Source organism: Phyllobates terribilis, unplaced genomic scaffold (genome assembly GCF_046119375.1).
Source record: "Phyllobates terribilis strain yellow unplaced genomic scaffold, ASM4611937v1 Scaffold_2__4_contigs__length_985480577, whole genome shotgun sequence".
Lineage (NCBI taxonomy): Eukaryota > Metazoa > Chordata > Amphibia > Anura > Dendrobatidae > Phyllobates > Phyllobates terribilis.
In genome coordinates, this window is record NW_027362762.1 from 13,767,718 (window position 1) to 13,776,581 (window position 8,864).

Consider the following 8,864-nt stretch of genomic DNA (forward strand, 5'->3'; position numbering starts at 1 on the left):
ATCCCTACAAGATCTAGGGACTGGGATAAGTTGGACACCTCCTAGCAGAAATAGTAGCAGTCAAAGACAAACACACAACAAAAAGCGTAGAGGTCGGAAGACCTAGCAAAACTAACAGAGAACGGCAATAGAGTAACAAGCTAGCTCAACAGTAGTAAATACAAATGAAGTCCAGCAAAGCCAGGAGGGCGGAGCCGGATTAAATAGGCAAAATGGTCATGTGACCAGCAAACCAAAAAAAACCTAACAGGAGAGTTGTAACAGTACCCCCTCTTCTAAGAGGATCCTCCGGATCCCCTAGGCCCAGGCTTACCAGGAAACCTCCTGTGAAACGCTCGGACAAGTCTGGGGGCAGAAACATCATCCGCCCTCACCCATGAGTTATCCTCAGGTCCAAAACCCTTCCAAGCGATGAGATACTGCAAACTCCCTCTATACCGTCTAGAATTTAGGATGCGGGAAATTTCATATTCCCCGTCCTCCACCACCGGAGGAACAGTGGCAGAGGCGTCACCATCCGACACATCAGCTTTTTTCAACAGAGAAACATGAAACACCGGATTAGTCCTCCAGGACGTAGGAACCTCCAGCCTAACAGCAGATTGGTTAACTATCTGAAGTACCTTAAAGGGCCCTACGAACTTGGGACCCAATTTTTTAGAAGGAATCCTCAATCGCAGATTCTTAGAGGACAACCAAACCATGTCACCAACAGCAAACAAAACCTCTTGCCGTTTCCTATAAAAGTACCTCTTAGATTTTTTGTTAGCCTCCTGAAGATTACCACGCACATCCGTCCAAACTCTCTCCAAATCACCGGAAAAACTCTCCTCCTCAGGCACAGCCGAAACCAATTTGGAAAATGACCCAAAAGACGGATGTCTCCCAGAACAACAAAAAAAAGGCGAACACCCAGCAGAAGAGGATGTATGGTTGTTAAGAGCAAATTCAGCAAGTGGCAGAAACTCAGACCACCCCTCTTGATTGTCTGCCACAAAACAACGCAAGAACTGCTCAACATCCTGGTTCTTCCTTTCTGTCTGGCCATTAGACTCAGGATGATATCCGGATGAAAACGACAAATGAACTCCCAACCTGTCACAAAAGGCACGCCAAAACGAGCCACGAACTGAGGTCCCCTATCAGAAACAATGTCAGTAGGAACACCATGTAGTCTGACCATCTCCTTGACAAAGGCCTTAGCGAGTGTCTTAGCGCAAGGCAGTTTGATGAAGGGAACCAAGTGACACATCTTGCTAAAACGGTCCACGACCACCCAGATGACCGTGAAACCTTCAGAGGGAGGAAGGTCAGTAATAAAGTCCATAGCCAGATGTGTCCAAGGTGCACTAGGAACCTCCAGAGGGCAAAGCAACCCCGCAGCAGGAGCATGCGAAGACTTGGATCTTGCACACACAGTACATTGGCGCACCCACTTAATGACTTCCTTCTGCCATCCAGGTCACCAAAAACTGCGACCCACAAGTCTCTTGGTCTCAGAAATTCCTGGATGACCTGCCAACCGAGACTCATGACACTCAACAAACAAATCTCTCCTAAAGGTCCTAGGCACAAACAACCTCCCATGGGGAGTGTTAGATGGGGCATTCTCCTGTGCTTTAAGAATCTCATCCTCCAAAACGGAGTCCAAAGCAGCAATCAAACCACCTTCTTGTAAAATGGTCTCCTCCTCCTCCTCAACACCGACCATGGGAGAAAAGCTGCGAGACAAAGCATCCGCTTTAACATTCTTGGTACCCGGGATGTAAGTAACGGAAAAATTAAACCACGAGAAAAAAAGTGCCCACCTAGCCTGACGGGCATTCAAGCGCTTGGCAGCATCAAGATAGATCAGATTTTTATGATCAGTGAAAACCTGAACGGGAAATTCAGCACCTTCCAAGAGGTGACGCCAGTGTTCAAATGCGAGTTTAATCGCCAGCAATTCCCGATTACCAATATCGTAATTCAGTTCAGTCTCGGAAAATTTTTTTGAAAAAAAGGCACAGGGATGTACTCCATCCTTGTTTTCCTGAGACAACACCGCACCAACCCCCACCGAAGAAGCATCAACCTCAACCAAAAACGGCTTAGTCACATCAGGCTGCATAAGGATGGGAGCAGAGGTGAACCTCTACTTTAAAAACACAAAAGCTTCAATGGCCTCAGAAGTCCACTGAACCGCATCAGCACCTTTCCTGGTGAGATCGGTCAGCGGTTTGACAATAATAGAAAAATTTTTTATGAATTTTCTGTAATAATTGGCGAAACCCAAAAACCTCTGTATCGATTTCAAACCAATAGGCCTAGGCCATTCCTGAACCGCCTGAACTTTAACCGGGTCCATCTCAAAACCTTCACTGGAGATAATGTAGCCCAAAAAACTAATTCTCTGTACAGCGAACTCACATTTCTCCAGCTTAGCAAAAAGCGAATTGTCCATTAATAACTGTAATACCTCACGCACGCTCCGCCAATGAGACTCCAGATCCGGTGAATAAATCAAAATGTCATCCAAATACACAACCACATTTTTGCCGATTAAAGGTCTAAGAATGTCATTAATAAGATTCTGAAAAAATGCTGGAGCATTGGTGAGACCAAAAGGCATAACCAGATTCTCAAAATGACCCACAGGAGTGTTAAAAGCAGTCTTCCATTCATCACCCTCCTTCATGCGCAGCAAATTGTATGCCCCCCGGAGATCAATTTTAGAGAACCACTTGGCCCCCACTAACTGGTTAAATAAATCGGGAATCAATGGCAGCGGGTAAGGATTGCGTACAGTAATTTTATTAATCTCACGAAAGTCCAGACAAGGACGTAAACCGCCATCTTTTTTTTTCACAAAAAAAACCCCAACAGCCACAGGAGACTTGGAAGGCCTAATGTGACCGGCGGCCAAGCTTGTCTGTATGTATTCCTCCAAAGCCTTTCTCTCAGGAATAGTAAGATTAAATAAACGACTCTTAGGAAGAGTCGCTCCAGGGACAAATTCAATGGTACAATCATAGTCTCTATGGGGAGGCAAAACCTGCGACTCCTCCTCAGAAAAAAACTCTCCAAAAATCCTGAATAGGTACAGGCAATTCCCCTCTACCACAGCAGCAATGCGCCCGTTGCAACACTTGTCATAACACTTAGGGCTCCAGGACTTAATTTCATTGGTAGACCAATCCAGTACAGGATTGTGTAATTTTAACCAGGGTAACCCCAATATTACTGGAGAAGGCAAATTTTCCAATACCACCAAATCCAAATTCTCTTGATGAATACCATTAATAGTGAGGGGAAATTCACAGACCTTGTGAGTAACACTCTTCAAGGGAGAGCCATCGACAGAAACCACAGCAATAGGGGATGACAAAGTTTTAGGTTCTAATCTAAGTTTTTCCAAGAATCCCCCATCAATCACATTCAGAGTAGATCCACAATCCACAAATACCCGAAATTCAATTAATTCATCCTGAGCAGCAGTAGTGGCAGATAGGAATACCCCCTTAGAATTTAAACAGGCAATACGAGCATGACTGACCATTTTTTTTTCTTTCTTTTTACGAAGCACATAGCTCTCAATAAAATGACCAGAACTTCCGCAATAGAAGCAAAAGCCTTCAGAAAGTCGGCGGTCTTTTTCCTGAGAGCGGGGTGCCATCGCCCCAATTTCCATCGGCTCTCCATTGTCAGCACAGAACCTCTCAGGACTCGAAGCTGACATAGCAGAGGATTTGCTCTCATTAACCCTTGCAAGCAGTCTCCTGTCCACCCGTATAGCTAATTGCATTGCCTCCTGCAAGTTTCCAGGTGTGGGATAAGCAATCAGTAAATCCTTAACCCTTTCACCTAGGCCTGCAAGAAACAAGCTTTTCAAAGCTGAATCGTTCCACCCCACCTGGGCAGACCACCGACGGAAGTGAGAACAATATTTTTCCACATTACCTGATCCCTGCCTCAAACGTCTTAATTCAGACTCAGCAGATGAGACACGATCAGGATCATCGTACAACAAACCCAAAGCAGAAAAAAAACTATCCACTGATCTAAAGCACGGATCACTAGGTTGGAGAGAGAAGGCCCATCCCTGAGGATCTTTGCGCAAAAGTGACATTATGAACCCTATGCGCTGTGATTCATCACCAGAGGATCCGGGTCTCAAACGAAAATATAATAGACAAGCATTTTTAAAAGAAAAAAAATCTTGTTGTTCGCCAAAAAATAAATCAGGCAGACGTACCTTTGGCTCCACAAAATGTGCTCCAGAACAGCTACTCACGTGTTGTTGGAGCTTGGTCACCTCCAGAGAGAGTCCCTGCAAGCGTTGAGCCAAATCTTGCACCGAGACCATGATGGAAAACTGGAGGTCTTTCCCCAGAGAAAATCCTTTCCCTTTCTTTTTTTTTTTTTTTATGGCTGGACTTACTGTTATGATCTGCTACAGAGACTAAGGAAAGGCAGGAGATCTGTCCCTACAATAGAACTAAACTAGATCCCTACGATGTAACGGGGAACCTGATCCTGCGATCAGACCCGCTAAAGTCCTCGGCTAGTCTGAATGCAGACCTATAGATGTGGGGAGGGATCCCTACAAGATCTAGGGACTGGGATAAGTTGGACACCTCCTAGCAGAAATAGTAGCAGTCAAAGACAAACACACAACAAAAAGCGTAGAGGTCGGAAGACCTAGCAAAACTAACAGAGAACAGCAATAGAGTAACAAGCTAGCTCAACAGTAGTAAATACAAATGAAGTCCAGCAAAGCCAGGAGGGCGGAGCCGGATTAAATAGGCAAAATGGTTATGTGACCAGCAAACCAAAAAAAACCTAACAGGAGAGTTGTAACAGCTTCTCCCCCTCTGTCTGTGTCTACCTCTAGCTTCTCCCCCCTCTGTCTGTGTCTCCTCTAGTTTCTTCCCCTCTGTCTGTGTCTCCTCTAGCTTCTCCCCCTGTCTGTGTCTGCCTCTAGCTTCTCCCCCTGTCTGTGTCTGCCTCTAGCTTCTCCCCCTCTGTCTGTTTCTCCTCTAGCTTCCCCCCCTCTGTCTGTGTCTCCTCTAGCTTCTCCCCCCTCTGTCTGTGTCTGCCTCTAGCTTCTCCCCCCTGTCTGTGTCTCCTCTAGCTTCTCCCCCTCTGTCTGTGTCTGCCTCTAGCTTCTCCCCCTGTCTGTGTCTGCCTCTAGCTTCTCCCCCTCTGTCTGTTTCTCCTCTAGCTTCCCCCCCTCTGTCTGTGTCTCCTCTAGCTTCTCCCCCCTCTGTCTGTGTCTGCCTCTAGCTTCTCCCCCCTGTCTGTGTCTCCTCTAGCTTCTCCCCCTCTGTCTGTGTCTGCCTCTAGCTTCTCCCCCTCTGTCTGTGTCTGCCTCTAGCTTCTCCCCCCTGTCTATGTCTGCCTCTAGCTTCTCCCCCCTCTGTCTGTGTCTGCCTCTAGCTTCTCCCCCCTGTCTTTGTCTGCCTCTAGCTTCTCCCCCCTGTCTGTGTCTGCCTCTAGCTTCTCCCCCCTGTTTGTGTCTCCTCTAGCTTCTCCCCTCTGTCTGTGTTTGCCTCTAGCTTCTCCCCCTGTCTGTGTCTGCCTCTAGCTTCTCCCCCTGTCTGTGTCTGCCTCTAGCTACTGCCCTTCTGTCTGTGTCTGCCTCTAGCTTCTCCCCCCATCTGTGTCTGCCTCTAGCTTCTCCCCCCTGTCTGTGTCTGACTTTAGCTTCTCCCCCCTGTCTTTGTCTGCCTCTAGCTTTTCCCCCCTGTCTGTGTCTGCCTCTTGTTTCTCCCCCTCTGTCTGTCTCTGCCTTTAGTTTCTCCCCCCCCTGTCTGTCTCCTCTAGCTTCTCGCCCTCTGTCTATGTCTCCTTTAACTCCCCCTGTCTGTGTCTGCTTATAGCTCCTCCCCCTCTGTCTGTGTTTGCTTCTAGCTCCTTCCCCTTTGCCTGTGTCTGCCTCTAGCTCCTCCCATCTCCATAGAATTTTATAACCATCAACTGCAGGGGTGTGCCATACCAGGATGGAGGGCATATATATATTTATACCAGGATAAGGGACAAATATACCAGGATGAGGGCTGTATATATCAGGATGGAGGGCATATATATATATATATATACCAGGATAAGGGACATATATACCAGGATGGGAGGTATATACCAGAATGGGACCCAGGATAAGGGACATATATACCAGGATGGGGTATGCCACTGACTAACAGGATTCCATTCAATACTCACTGATACATGTCTGTCCCTCCCTCACTGCAGACATTATCTAATGGTGGAAGGTGTTATTCTGTGTAGCCAGGCATGGTGTTAGCTCTGTCTTTGATCAACTAGCCATCTCCTGGTGACAATTTATCCACAAGCAGCTCCCACAATGCCCCTCACCTGATGGTTTAGTCTGCCCTATAAATTTAGAAGCTGCATAAGGGGTGCACGCATGTGGGGTGTATGCACGTGTCTTCTTGCACAGAGTGTATCATCGGTGCCAAGTGTGGGCAGTTATTTAATTCGGCAGTTAGTCATTGCAGGAGTCAGGTAACCACACTTTATACCCTATTTAACTATGCACTTAAAAGATAGTACACCTTCACATTAAGCAATGTTTCTATATGTTTTCACTCTCTCCCCTATAGTCCTTCACTTTCTACTAACTCCCCCCTAATCCCTACACCTAGTAAAGAACTCTTCATATCTCCCTCCATCCTCCCCATACATCTCACCTTCTCCTTAGAACTGTTCATCAATATTCCATCTTCTGTCTCCAAACACATACAGCCACCTCATGCCCTCTCCTGCTCCCATCTACTAACACTTTCTCTTCTCCTCCTCACTGCTGGCGATATCTCTCCAAATCCTGGTCCTCCTCACCTCATCCTCACAGTCACTTCTACCTCTCATCCATGACCTACCACAAATTTCTGTAACCTCTCTAATCTTATACCCATCCTTCAGCCACCACTTCCCCAGTCCCTCTAACAGGAGCTCTTTGGAACGTTCGCTTTGTCTGCAACAAACTTTCCTACATCCATGATCTTTTCATTACTAACAAACTTTTCTTCCTATGTATTGCAGAAACCTGGCTTACCCCCTCTGACACAGCTTCTTCAGCTGCACTTTCTTATGGTGGATTCCATCTTTCCCACACCCCTCGCTCCAGCTGAAGCATGGTGGAGGAGTTGGTATTCTCCTGTCAGATAACTGCTCCTTCTCCTCAATTCCACTGCCACCCTCCTTTACTTTCCCCTCTTTTGAGTTGCACTGTGTGCACATCTACTCCTCCTCCAACCTCCAACTAGCTGTCATTTACCGCCGCCATGGGCCAGTCACCACTTTCTTCGACCACTTCACCACCTGACTACTTCACTTCCTTTCCACTGACATCCCCACTATCATTGTGAGTGACTTCAACATCCCCATTGACACATCCCACTCACCTGTCTCTAAGCTTCTATCCCTGACTTCCTCCTTTGGCCTTGCTCAATGGTCTTCCACAGCCACTCTCAAAGACGGCCACACACTGGACCTAATCTCCACCCGCCTCTGTTTCCTATCTAAGTTCTCTAACTCACCTCTCCCTCACACATACCAAAGCTCACACAATCAACAGGCAACCCTGCCACACCAACCTGACTAAAGAACTGAGATGGGACTCCAGGGTTGCTGAGCGGAGATGGAAAAAGTCCCACTCCAACGAGCACTTCATCACATTCAAACAGTCCCTCACTACTTTCAGGTCTTTGCCATGATTGTGGAGCCTACTGAAACAGACTAGGGGACATTTTTAAAAGCATCGGAAGCCTTTGCAGGTGTTTTTTGTTAGTTATTCTAATTTACTGAGATAATGACTTTTGTGTTTTCATTGGCTGTAAGCCATAATCATGAACATTAACAGAAATAAACACACTCTGTGTGTAATGACTCTATATAATTTATGAGTTTTACTTTTTGTATTGAAGAACTGAAATAAATTAACTTTTTGATGATATTCTAATTTAGTGAGAATCACTGGTATATGTACCAAGATGGGGCCAGGATGAGAGACATACATATATACACACCAGGATTGGGGGGCCCCGGTCCAAATCTTGCACCGGGGCCCATCGGACTCTAGTTATGCCACTGACTAACTGTCTTCTCCTCTCACTAATGTGAAGTTCGCTCTTCACTGAATACAGATTTTACCCGTGAATTGAGAGTTAAAGAAGTGGAAGAAGGAGATTTCACTTATAAGAAATGTTTTAAAATTTCTTATTTTCTTGTGTATTATTCATTTATGAAATAAAAATTAAAACGACGCTTGCACTTTCAATGTCCATTTCTTAGCCCATGCCTTAAAGCAGGGGTATCAAACTCATTATCATCGAGGGCCACATCAGCATCATGTCCTGAAATTATCAACAAACACTAAACAACATATAAGAAGAACCGCTCAAATGTATAGTTAAATGTCATTCAACTAGATTTCATTCCAGAAATACATTTTATTATATTTTTAACTCATGTTTTTAAAAATGCTTACCTATTTTGTTTTCTGGCCATATGTCTGACACCATTTTCCTGTGGTCAGTGTGTCTGTCTGGGTTTAGGTCTTGTGCTGTCATCGGTGATGCGTGATTGGTGCTTAGTCTTGTTTAGATTCATTATTAAAAACAGACAGATACTCCCAAACGTGGACAGAATACGGGCAGCTGTGGCATCAAAGCAGGGGGCTGTAGACAGTAAAAGTCCTTGCTTTTAGCCTCCCTGTACTTTGTTCTCAGGCCATTATCGCTCTGAATATCAACTAACTCCATCTGAGGGTGATGGGGTGCGCTGTGGATGTCAGCATCATAAGTTGACGCTGGAAAGCTGTGATCACGTCGGACATAAGTGTGATTATTTGGTTGCGTCCCTGC